Below are 12,199 nucleotides of genomic sequence, written 5' to 3'. Positions count from 1 at the left end.
CCATAAAAGCAGACTGCAGCAGCTTAAAACTTAGAATACTTGAGGTGAAGCCAACATCTGATCAGGGGGTGAGCTGTTTTCAGGGCCTGGCTGAGGTGGCTGTCAAGCATGGGCAAAAGTTTTAGCAAGGTGAGCAGCAGAAAAGCTAACACTTCAGTCTAGAATGCAGAGTCAGATTTAATATAGAGTTTAACTCTACCTACAACTTTGCTCAAAACATTTTAATATATCAATTGCTGAAGTAAGAAAAAGGAACAGACAAACTTATTATCACTTGTTTCTGTCTACATTGGCTTCTTTAGGAGGGCGCATTCAACCTCCAGTCATACTGAGTCATTTCCTAGGAACTTTACACCAAGCATAAATAGATCCAGATGGTAGGTTTAAGGAGGGCAAGGGCAATGTCTTCTTATTCCTACTGTGCCAAGAATACTTTGGCTCCTACCGCCCAATAAGTAAAATGATACCTAACAGTATCTTAGGTTTCCCAACAGGCAGTTGTAGGAACCTGGATACGCACTAACCTTTGCTGCTGTTCTATGTGGCATGGCTCACCTTGATACAACACCTTAAGATGACATTGCCTGAATGGCCAATCTCTCTGTGAGCAGCTGGTTCGTTGGTTGGATCCCAGCTTTTACTCAAGCCAAGTTAAATACGAGTCAATCATCACTGCAAGTATCTTTTCACTGTCTTTAAACTCATAGACATACATGTCATGACACAACAATGGCTATATCAGTCCCACTAAGAGTTACCCCCTAAAAGTTGTTGTTTTCTTTAAATTTTTATCAAAAAGAAAAGTTAAGAAATTAGGAAACATCAGTGAATCAGTGAGGTTTCCTTATCTGTTGTTTAAGCCAGAAGTTAAGACCTAAATCATCATTTACTATCTATTCTGCCCTCTTGTTTTAGGAGTTGGGCGTATCACTGCCATGCAATGTGTCTTCTTTCCATAAAATTACTTAGCCAGATAAAGAGGCAACATTATTAAAGTCTTCCATATAATAAGCTTATTACAGGCTGTTGTTTCTAATCTGCAGTGTATGATGATGAACTTTCCGAAGTGCAGATAATTTATTGGTGCCTCCTCCCATACCCAGATGAATAAGTAAGAAATTTTGCTATTGAAGAGTAAAGCAAAATTCACCAAACCTCCTGCATTATATACATCCTAGATTATTCAGAGCTCTTTAAATCAAAACTCAGATATCCAGAATTGGGTACCTCGTCATAAGCATTAAATGATTCTGTCTGCACTGTATCATTTCTTACATTGCACCAATTAAACTTTTAAAGACCTGCCCAAGCATGCTTTGAACTTAATTAGTAGAAAACTTGAGAGGAATTCTCTTGAGGGGCAATCATTTGTTTGGCTCTTTCAAAGTCACATTCAGGAATTAGAAGGGGATATATTGTGAGCATTGTGCTTAGAATAGGAAATAACGATGTAATACCAACTGGCAACCTATTTCAGAGGCACAGCCATGGTGTGGGAATGGGGAGACAGAAGATAAGCAAGCTAATATGAATTACCTTCTACCATTCCAGCTATAGCGTCACATAACGTTGATGGCTCTCTTGGGCTTCAGTACAATGAACCAATTTGCAAAGAGTTCTGTAGAGCTGGCTGTTGATTTTCCTTTTTTATTTCTTTGGTAGGAAAAGAAGGAAGAAGATGGGGGGAGAAAGCCAAAAAATGCAGTTAATGCAAAATGGAATACTTCTTTAGGAAAATGCCTGATTTATTATAAGTTCTATCTTTATGCTGATACCACTTTTTATAGTTCAAGGGACAAGAAACATTGACAGCACAACGAAGCCTTTTAAGACTGGTTCCACAGCTAGGCAAGAAATGAAGGCCAAGTACCATGCGTCCAACTGGTAAATTCTTTGCTGCTGTACATGTTAAAATACCCGATATGCCACTGGCACAGGCGAAGCAGGTTTGATAGCATCCGCAGGAAGGAGGCCACTTATTTTTTCATGCGTAATTTATCACCACAGGTATTTTTGCCTACCTATGTGTCCTCTGCTTAAACTCATGGTAGCACGTACATTTGCAGCCGGACGTGCTGTTGCTGTAGCAATCATGCTCCACCCTTCAGCTCTCTGGCAGATCCTGAAACAGGATGTCAGCATGAGGTGCCTCTCTGCAGAGCTACTGTCTATCAGAAAAAGACAGTCTTGAGACACCCTGTGGGGCACTTTTTTAGAGGAACATGGGTAATTACTTCGGATATTTAAGTATAACATTAAATATTTACTTCTCCTGAGAAAACATTTAAAGTGGCAGTACTTTATACGATTCCTGCAAATGCGAACTCAGAAGCTTGGCCAGGACATTTGTCTCTCATAAAGTAAAGTTCCACCTCTTATTTCACATATATCTACATTTTTAAAGTTTATTGCTTTTTACTAGCCACCTTAAAAAATTACACTTTTTGTATAGCAAAGAGAACAGTTCTGAAGCCCTCTTTTCATCCCAGACTTGAACCTGCTTATCACACCTCTGCAGGCTTTAAGGAGTTTTTCTTCTGATCCACACGACAAGCTTTTCATTCTCTGTGCTTTAGATGTAGGTGCATGAACCCTACAGCTATTGCTGTGCAACTGCTTTTGCCTTGCTTCACTGATTTTGCCTTGCCTTATCATGAAGGTCATGGGATGAAGTCATAAAGATCACCCTAAAGAAGATGTGACGCATCTGAAACACAACTTGTAGCTCCAAGTACGTGTGTATGTGCATACACCCCTTTGCTGCAGACTTAACTCACTGTTCTTTACAAGTCTAACCAATACTCACTACGTCACTACAGTATCTTCCCACACGCCCTAAGTACTTCCAGTTTGACACGTTACCTATTACAGCTTCAGTTGTGAACAACAAAAAAACCCACCTTGTATTATAGACTTTAATAACTGATGTCTGTTGTGACAGGGAGCTGACAAGGAAGAATGTCATAAAACACATCTATTATGTACCTTTCTCCACCTAGGAAGATTTTCCTCCATCTATTTTTTTGGTGACTTGGCTTGTGTGGGAAGATTTAGGGAGTGTTGAGACATGGAAAGTTAAATCTCCAATTATCCAGAGGTCATGACAGTCAGCCAAATGGTGTGCTTCCCTTTCCACCTCTACACCCACTATGCTGTCCTGCCGCTGACCCTGAAATGGAAAGACCACCCTCCTTCGAAATGAAATCAAATGCTCAGAACTTGCTCATCCTTGGGCGTCTCCCAAAGGCTCGTGCTGCCAAACATGCCTAATTCAGCAGTAGTTTCATAACCTGGTGGGCTTCTACTCTCTTGCGACCTGAGCTGAGGTCATTGCATTCATTTCCATTTACGAAGTTGTCTTGCGTTTAAATCCATGTTGTCCCAGAGGCAAATGTGTGTCTGGGTTTTTCCCACTGCGTATGTGCTGCCCTCCTCACACAGATGAGGTTTTTCTGGCAGCCTTCTGTCATGTTGTTATGCTGTGAATAATTATTTTTTTAAAACTTCTCCAGTCCAAAGTTCACTTTTTTCCCTTCTCTCATGCTCTTCTCCCCCTCCTTTTTGACTCCATCACCATTCTCAACCCCTCCGATTTATCTCTATGTTATTCTTGGCCTTTCTAGGTGCCGGTTGGGAGCTAAGTTAATTTAGGTGCTTGTCTGCTTGCCTGTCAAGTTCTATCAAGAGTAAAAAGAATGGCAAGTTAATAAATTCAAAATTATGTCTGGCATGAAGCAGACTCTTATCCCATGCTGTTTATCTGGCAGCAGGTGAAAGAAAGACCAATAAAAGAGAAGAAATACGGCCTTTCTCACACATACACACACAGAGACACACACATGCACACATTTTGAAAGGAAGGTGAATGGCTGTGCGTTACTGTCAGGTGGCCAGCACAAAATTAGCTGGTGGTCTCAGGCCAGACCTTAAGGGGCAGGTGTCCATGTTACAGAAACCACAAGCACCATTCACAGGCTTCTTGGCAGCTGCAGCGCAAGGACTGACGTGCACTCTCACCCGTTCAGGAGAGTCACTTGGTGAGAATTTGCGGATGGAAGTGGGCAGGAGAACAGGGCAACTTTGTTGTGCTGCTGATCAGGCACCATTTGCACCGTTAATAAAAGCTGCGGCCTCCGTATACAACAGCCTGCCATCTGCTAGGAAAATGGGACCCATGGAGTTGGCCTAGTCCTTAGAAGAGAGTGTTGTGGATTCATGATATTTGGAGTGAGCACTGTTGTACTAGAAAGAAAAGCCTCAAAGAACTCTATACAAATTGAGCCTCTGGCATCCTGGGGATTTTGTTCAGTTTCCTTATGAAAGTTAAAGTTAAGCTTCATTAATATATTTTAGATAGTTCAGAACAGTATACATTGGGACTAATTGTAGGAAAGATGCTCTAGGATGGCAATGTTTAGGAATGAGATGTGTTTGGAAATGCCTAGAAATCTGCCCAGATTCAGAAGCAAACAACACAGAATCACCTGAACGGGAGGAGGAGAAATCATCCCTCACTTTCCTTTTGGTTTGTTTTAGTGAGCTTCACATATGTAATCTCCCTTTCTCTTCACTGCAAGAAGCCTAATGTCATGCCTTCTAGGCTTCAGGGCATGGTATTTCTGAGGAAGAACTTCCTTCCTTCCTAAAACGTGTTATTAGTTTCTTTTCACTCACACCCTCTTTCCCTACATTTGCTCCTCGAAGAAAATGGAAGCTGTGTCTTTCCTCACAGCTTTGGACGAAGTTCTCAACATGATCTTGAATGAGGTTATCACTCCTACACAAGGAAAAAGGTATGACTTCAGAATACCAAAAAAGTAGTGTATTTTTTTTTGCTGCTACATTCTTTTCCCCTTCCAATGTTTTCCTATTTATCTGCAGTTATCCTAGGCAATGGACTTATAAAGTCATAGCCTTGCAACTGAGAACATCTTAGTGATATCACTGCCAATGCATCCAACTTTTAAGGACTAAAATGCTGAACTGCATCAACAATCCAAATTTCCAGTGGACTTAACTGAATGTAAGATCAGCATTTAACAGCTGAGTAGTTACTGAAAAGTTAAAGCCTTAGTATATGAGAAGACTTCAGAGGTTTGGCATCAGTAGTAGGTGGCAAAGCATACATAATTAAATCATAGATCACACCACGCCTTTCAGCAACAGTGAATAATATGTTAGATTTTGTATTTTATCTGTGTTTTTATGTGTATTTATAACTAGATAAATTAGAATCCGAGAATGGTTACAGTTGGAAGGGACCTTAAAGGTCATCTAGTTCCAATCCCCCTGCCATGGACAGGGACACCTCCCACTAGAACAGGTTTCTCAAAGCCCCATCCAGCCTGGCCTTGAACACTTCCAGGGATGGGGCCTCCACAGCTTCCCTGGGCAACCTGTTCCAGTGTCTCACCACCCTCACAGTAAAGAATTTCTTCCCAATATCTAATCTAAATCCACTCCCTTTTAGTTTAAAACTGTTACCCTTCCTCCTGTTGCTACAGTCCCTGATAAAGAGTCCCTCTTTGTCTTTCCTGTGGACCCTCTTTAGGTACTGGAAGGCTGCTGTAAGGTCTTCTCGGAGCCTTCTCTTCTCCAGGCTGAACAATCCCAACTCCCTCAGCCTGTCTTCATAGGAGAGATGCTCCAGCCTTCTGATCATCTCCGTGGCCCTCCTCTGGATATGGAGAAGGCCGAGGTTCTCAATGACTTCTTTTCCTCACTCTTCACTGGCAAGGGCTCCAGCCACACTCCCAGAGTCACAGAAGATAATGGCAGGGGTTGGACAGAACTGCCCATTGTAAGTAAAGATCAGGTTCGTGACCATCTGATGAACCTGAAAGTGAACAAGTCCATGGGACCTGATGGGATACACCCACGGGTACTGAAGGAACTGGCAGATGAGGTTGCTAAACCCCTCTCTATTATATTCCAAAAGTCATGGCAGTCTGGTGAGGTCCCCATTGACTGGAAAAGGGGAAACATAATCCCCATTTTCAAAAAGGGAAAGAAGGATGAACCAGGGAACTATAGGCCTGTCAGTCTCACCTCCTTGCCTGGTAAGATTATGGAGCAGATCCTCCTGGAGGCACTGCTGAGGCAGAAGAATAACAAAGAGGTGATTGGGCACAATCAACAAGGTTTTACCAAGGGCAAATTGTGCCTTACAAACCTGGTGGCCTGGTTTGGCAGTGCCTTACAAACCTGGTGGCCAGGCTGGGCAGTGACTGGCTTGAGAGCAGCCCTGAAGAAAAGGACTTGGGGGTGCTGGTGGATGAGAGGCTCAACATGAGCTGTCAGTGTGCACTAGCAACCCAGAAAGCCAATCGTACCCTGGGCTGCATCAGGAGAAGTGTGGCCAGCAGGTCGAGGGAGGTGATTCTCCCCCTCTACTCCACTTTCGTGAGACCCCACCTGGAGTACTGCGTCCAATTCTGGAGCCCCTACTACAAGAGAGATATGGACGTGCTGGAACGTGTCCAGAGAAGGGCCACGAGGATGATCAGAGGGGTGGAGCACCTCTCCTATGAGGACAGGCTGAGAGAGTTGGGGTTGTTCAGCCTGGAGAAGAGAAGGCTCCGAGGAGACCTTCTAGTGGCCTACCAGTATCTTAAGGGGGCCTACAAGAAAGCTGGTGAGGGACTTTTTAGGATGTCGGGTAATGGTAGGACTAGAGGGAATAGATTAAAACTAGAGATGGGTCGATTCAGATTGGACGTTAGGAAGCAGTTCTTCACCATGAGGGTGGTGAGACACTGGAACAGGTTGCCCAGAGAGGTTGTGGAAGCCGCATCCTTGGAAGTTCTTAAGGCCAGGCTGGATGGGGCTCTGAGCAACCTGATCTAGTGGGAGGTGTCCCTGCCCATGGCAGGGGGTTGGAACTAGATGATTTTTAAGGTCCCTTCCAACCCTGATAATTCTATGATTCTATGATTCTTATGGACATGGCCCCAGAGCTGGATGCAGTATTCCAGGTGAGTAGAGGGGTAGAATCGCCTCTCTTGAACTGCTGGCCATGCTTCTTTTGATGCAGCCCAGAATGCCATTGGCTTTCTGGGCTGTAAGCACACACCAGCTCATGTTGAACTAACACCCCCAAGTCCTTCTCCTCAGGGCTGCTCTCAAGCCATTCTCCACCCAGCCTGTATTTCTGTTTGGGATTGCCCCAACCCACCTGCAGGACATTTCACTTGGCCTTGTTGAATTTCGTGAGGTTTGCAAGGGCCCACCTCTCAAGCCTGTACAAGGGATGGCATCCCTTCCCTCCAGCATGTCAACCACACCACATAGCTTGGTGTCATCAGCAAACTTGTTGAGGGTGCACTCAATCTCACTGTCCATGTCACCTAAAAAGATGCTAAACAGTGCTAGTCCCAGTACCAACCCCTGAGGAATGCCAGTCGTCACTGATTGCCACTTGGACATTAAGCTGTTGACTGCAACTCTTTGAGTGCAACCATACAGCCAATTTCTTACCCACATTAGACATGTATAATTAGAAATATATATTAAAAATTGGACGTGTATAATTATGTATAATTACATACTTTTTTTTTACAGACGTGACTAGGAGTTTCCCATAACCACTGCTACACTCTTGAAGTCACACACTAATGGCTAAAGATATAAAAGCTCCAATACCATCTGGAAGTTTATACAGAATATCTTTGATTTAGACAGCAGAGACACCCACTGAAAACATTACAAATGTATTCAGTGTGCAGTGGACAACTGCATGCAAAGCATGAAAAAAATGTACATTTGGGGTTTATATATATTAAGCTCCTAGTTATTATTAATATTCTCATTAATATTTAAAACCAGTCCAAGTGACAGGTGGCCAATAACAGCCCCAAGGGCTAAAACACAGTCTAAAGAATTCAATGTTGTCTTTATGTTTATGCTTGTTTTAACTTCTTTTGATTTGACTTCCTTATCCTTAGTGATTTTTCTTTCCATTTCCCCAGCAATGTCCTATCTGGTGATGCTGATCCTTGCTTTTACCTGCACCATAACTTAAAAGTGAAGAAATGGAGTTCCTAAAATCCTCCCCATTCCAAGTATCGCTGTTCACTGTGACTACATATTTCACACGCTTCCATTAATAATACCTGCCTTGTGAAATAGGCAGTTGATAAGATGACAAAATTTGCTCCAAAGGCAAAAGTGATGGGACAACTACAGCGAAGACTGTCTTAGCTGAAGAATACAAACTAGCCTGGTTGTCTAAGGAAATGGGACTTCTTTGGTCATGATACCTATTTGACCATCTGCATCTTTCTAATAACCTTCGAACCCACGGGCTGAATCCATCAAGTAAACCTGACAGAGGAATAGTGATCTCAAAGACAGCAAGCTGCTATTACTTGTGAAAAATGATGTCTCAGGGGCAGAAGGAAGGAAGACACTCTGGCAGAGCCCTGAAGGAAGGGTTCAACCTTTACTTGCTGCCTTTGATGTCCGTAACAAGTGAGAAGTAGAGTCAGTCAAGCAATTGGGAAAGCCATAGTCTGAAACTCACACAGTACTGCCCATCTCCTGAGCTATCGAGGCTCCAAATGGTAAATAGGAGGTGAAAAGGGCTGAAGATATCATGGGAGTGGGTGGTCTGGGCAAGGTGGAACACATTACTGTCACATTTGGGACATTTTGTATTCATAAGAAACTAGGTTTCATCAGTCCTAGTGCTCATAGCCCAACTTCTGTTTTCAAGCTGCTGGGCCCCAGTTCATCTCAGCACTATGGTGGCTGATTAGCTTTATGCAACTTAATGACAATAGTGGAAACAGTGGGACTGCTTCACTGCTTAACAGGCTTTGTGCTGAGCACTGTTGGATTCTGGCCATAAATGACCACAACAAAGAGCTGCAATGTGTCCCACAGATAAAAGACATCAGTTCAACATGTGTAACCAAGCATAGTGTCTCTTGCATTGAATTCCACTCTTATTCAACATATCATTTACAGCAACAGACCTCATCCCTGTGGAGCAATTTCTTTCCCACTTGGTCTGCTTCTGATTAGTGTAAGAGAATGACGTATAGAAATGACACTGTAATAAAGATGATGGATAGTCAGTGAAGCAGCTGCAGATTAAGAGAAAAGGAAGCTGACTACTGAAGTTTGGCTTAGAAAAATAAAACCCCCCAAAACAACACAAACAACAATACAAGGTTCTAACTGTGCATGTAGAAGCTACTTGAAATTCTCCTACTGGTGTTCTCGCTGGTATGCCACTCATAGCATGTAGAACAGTAATTTTCCAGTGGAAGCAAAGTATTCAAATGCACATTAGGGAACTAAATGCCTTTTAGATCTGGCCTTTAGATCAAGCACTTACCCTGAAACGCCTTCATCTCCACTAAAATTCATACTTCACAGGGAATAGGAAAAAAAGATGAAACAGTTTTGAAAGAACCAAACATTCTCCTTAGATAAAGTTTTAGACTAGGGTGTTAGTAAGTCTGTGGCTTCCTTAAGCTCATACATGGATTTTACAGACCAGGCTGAGTCAGCCCAGCGTGGGATGACTGGATGACTTTATATCCTTAATCAGACTTTGAGTGAATAGTTATTTTCCTTCCGTTTGCACCTGAGGAAAAGCTTACAAGTGTTTGCACCACCTTCTAAGCAAACAAAATGAATTGGGCAACAGTAGCCTCGAATACTTCATAGTACTTCTGATTCCACGGGGATTTTGACCACTTTCACTGTGTTTTAATTGGAGATAACCTTTCAATTTAGAACATGGTTCAGAGTGCCATTTTGGAAATGGGTGAGTGGAGTAGAAGAGAGGAAGAGACTTGGGGGGGGGGGGCACAGAATTTTTTACTTAATGAGTCAAATAGCTCAGCTGTCCAAAAATTTCCCTAAAGACTTTCACTTCTCATGTCTGTGTGACCTCCTACAGAAAAGAATGGAATGTGCCATAGTTTTCCATAAAATGCTCCAAACAGAGGATTAATGTACTGCTCTATGAGGTGTTTCTCCTCTGGCTACAGTAGACTATACTACTTAAAGGCCATGGCCTATTTATTGAGTTTCTTGAATCTGATATATTTTCATAAATGGATTTGATATTATGTTGTTCTGTGACAGAACTGGCAAAGATGGTAGCTCAGTTGAGTTCTATTACTCTTTTTAAACCTTTTCACTGTGCTAGACTAACACAAGATCAATCTCATTCTGCAGTCTCTGGAAGTATTGAAGAAGCAAGTGTGTCTGACCATGCAAAGCAAAGAACTACATGCCACATACAAAGGGAGGACGCGTGAAAGGGATAGGAAGTGTCAAATTATTTTGAATAGATCTTTTTCAAGAAAGTTGTTTAGTACTTGATAAAGAAGCTGGATTGATGGCCCAATGATGGGCATCTGATTGACAGAGCAAGGTATCAGGCATTAATTTTTCAACCGCGTCACGAGGGATGCTGCTGGCCAATTTATCTCCTCTGTGAGCAGCGAGTCTACCTCCAATGCTGAGACTCTAGCTAAGATATCATCTATTTATTCTTGCACTTTTTCCTTAGATTTCTTATGACTGTGCAATCTGTTGTACTAATGATATTAATGCTAAAGAAGAAGCCTGCCTTTAAGGTGATTATGCCAACATTTACTTCAGATAGTTTACTGGACAACCATCACAGATTGCTGGTTTTGAGTCATTAGTTTATCTGAACTTAATTAAGACATGGTAATTTAAGTCCCTTCAGTTCAACTAGTTGATTCCTAGTCCCACAGCTGTAATAAATTTTGACATTCTAGTGGGGTTTTGTGTAGTTTACAAATTTTCTGTAATTTCTAATTATACACTCTAAATAGTTGAGGCATTGCTTTAAGGTTGTTAGTGGTTTCTCTGTTATGACTTTTAAATCAAAACCAGTGCCAGCCAATGTGTCATGTATCTCAGCACATGTAACCAGTCCCTAAATCAAATTGATCTTCACACTCTAGCACACATGAACAGTGTTAAAACAGCCTTTGAACAGCATGTCAGCTGGGACCAACTCACTATTTCTGGAGCAACACTTCAAAGAGAGACTAACATATATGTCCTATTGAAACAGAAATATATTCATAATACACAGATTTTTCAGTTTCAGGATTCCCAAGGGAAGTTATAGAGCAGCTGAGGGTGAAAAAAATCATCAACTGTTTCATCAAGAGTAAATAAAAAAATCTTTTAATTATTCCATTATTCTATACATGATTAATGAGTGAAAGTTTTGTAGCCAAAACATCACCAGCATTCATGGAACTTCACCTCATGACGCTGGCTGATGCAATTTTGCAGGCATTATTACTGATTTTGTTCAGACTCAGAAGTGGTCAAAAGTGAAAAGAGCAGCCTACACTAACTTCTAATTTAAAAATAGTTTTTGCACTACCCAGACACTAAACACACTTTTATTGTTTCTTTTTCCCCCTTATCGGATGGTTGTAAAAGGTCTCTGGGATGAGGAGCAGTTTTCTGCTGTATTTCGTTCTGGGAAAGTCTGAAATAAAGGGGAAGTGTATGAAGTTGGCAGACAGAAGTGTGAAACTTTGTTTAAGTTAAAGGTCAAGGGCCTATTGACTTTACTGGACCCCAGATTTTGCCCCATGACCTAGATCATACTCCTCTGAAGTCCTTCAAGGACTTTATATCTCAGTGACCACACATCGAGTTTTCAATACGTACTTTTTGAGAAGACAAAATTACATTTTCTAGTTGTAGACAGATGCTCTCCTAACTGGAGCAGAACAAATGGGAGAGTGAAGAATGTAGAACCAAACCTGATATGCATTCTCTTTCAGGAAGTTTGGGTTATAGCCTTCCACCACTTCTTTGCTCCTTATCCCAGCCTATTTTTGAAAGTTGAGAGAAGAAGAAAGTTTGAAGATTATTCTGGAGTAGCTACAGCAGAATCTGATCCTAAACTCACAAGGAACTTTATTCCCATAAACCATCCCACTCAGTTCTGCAGAACCAGAAAGGCTGAAAGCCTTGAATAAACCGTGAAGTTGTTGAAACAAATGTTTCGGTGGCTCTTTAAGCCATACCTCTAAATCTTTGTCAGGTCATTCATTATCACTGCTTACCCACTTACAAGAACAGGATGAAACGGATCCCAATGGCTCAGTGAAAATTACTTAATCCTCAGTGACACGTTCTGTCCCGTTTTCCTTCAGGGAATATTGAATGTATCACTGGATAAGCC

Source organism: Chroicocephalus ridibundus, chromosome 1 (genome assembly GCF_963924245.1).
Source record: "Chroicocephalus ridibundus chromosome 1, bChrRid1.1, whole genome shotgun sequence".
Lineage (NCBI taxonomy): Eukaryota > Metazoa > Chordata > Aves > Charadriiformes > Laridae > Chroicocephalus > Chroicocephalus ridibundus.
The sequence above is the reverse complement of the archived record's forward strand: the minus strand, read 5'-3'. Positions refer to the sequence as shown.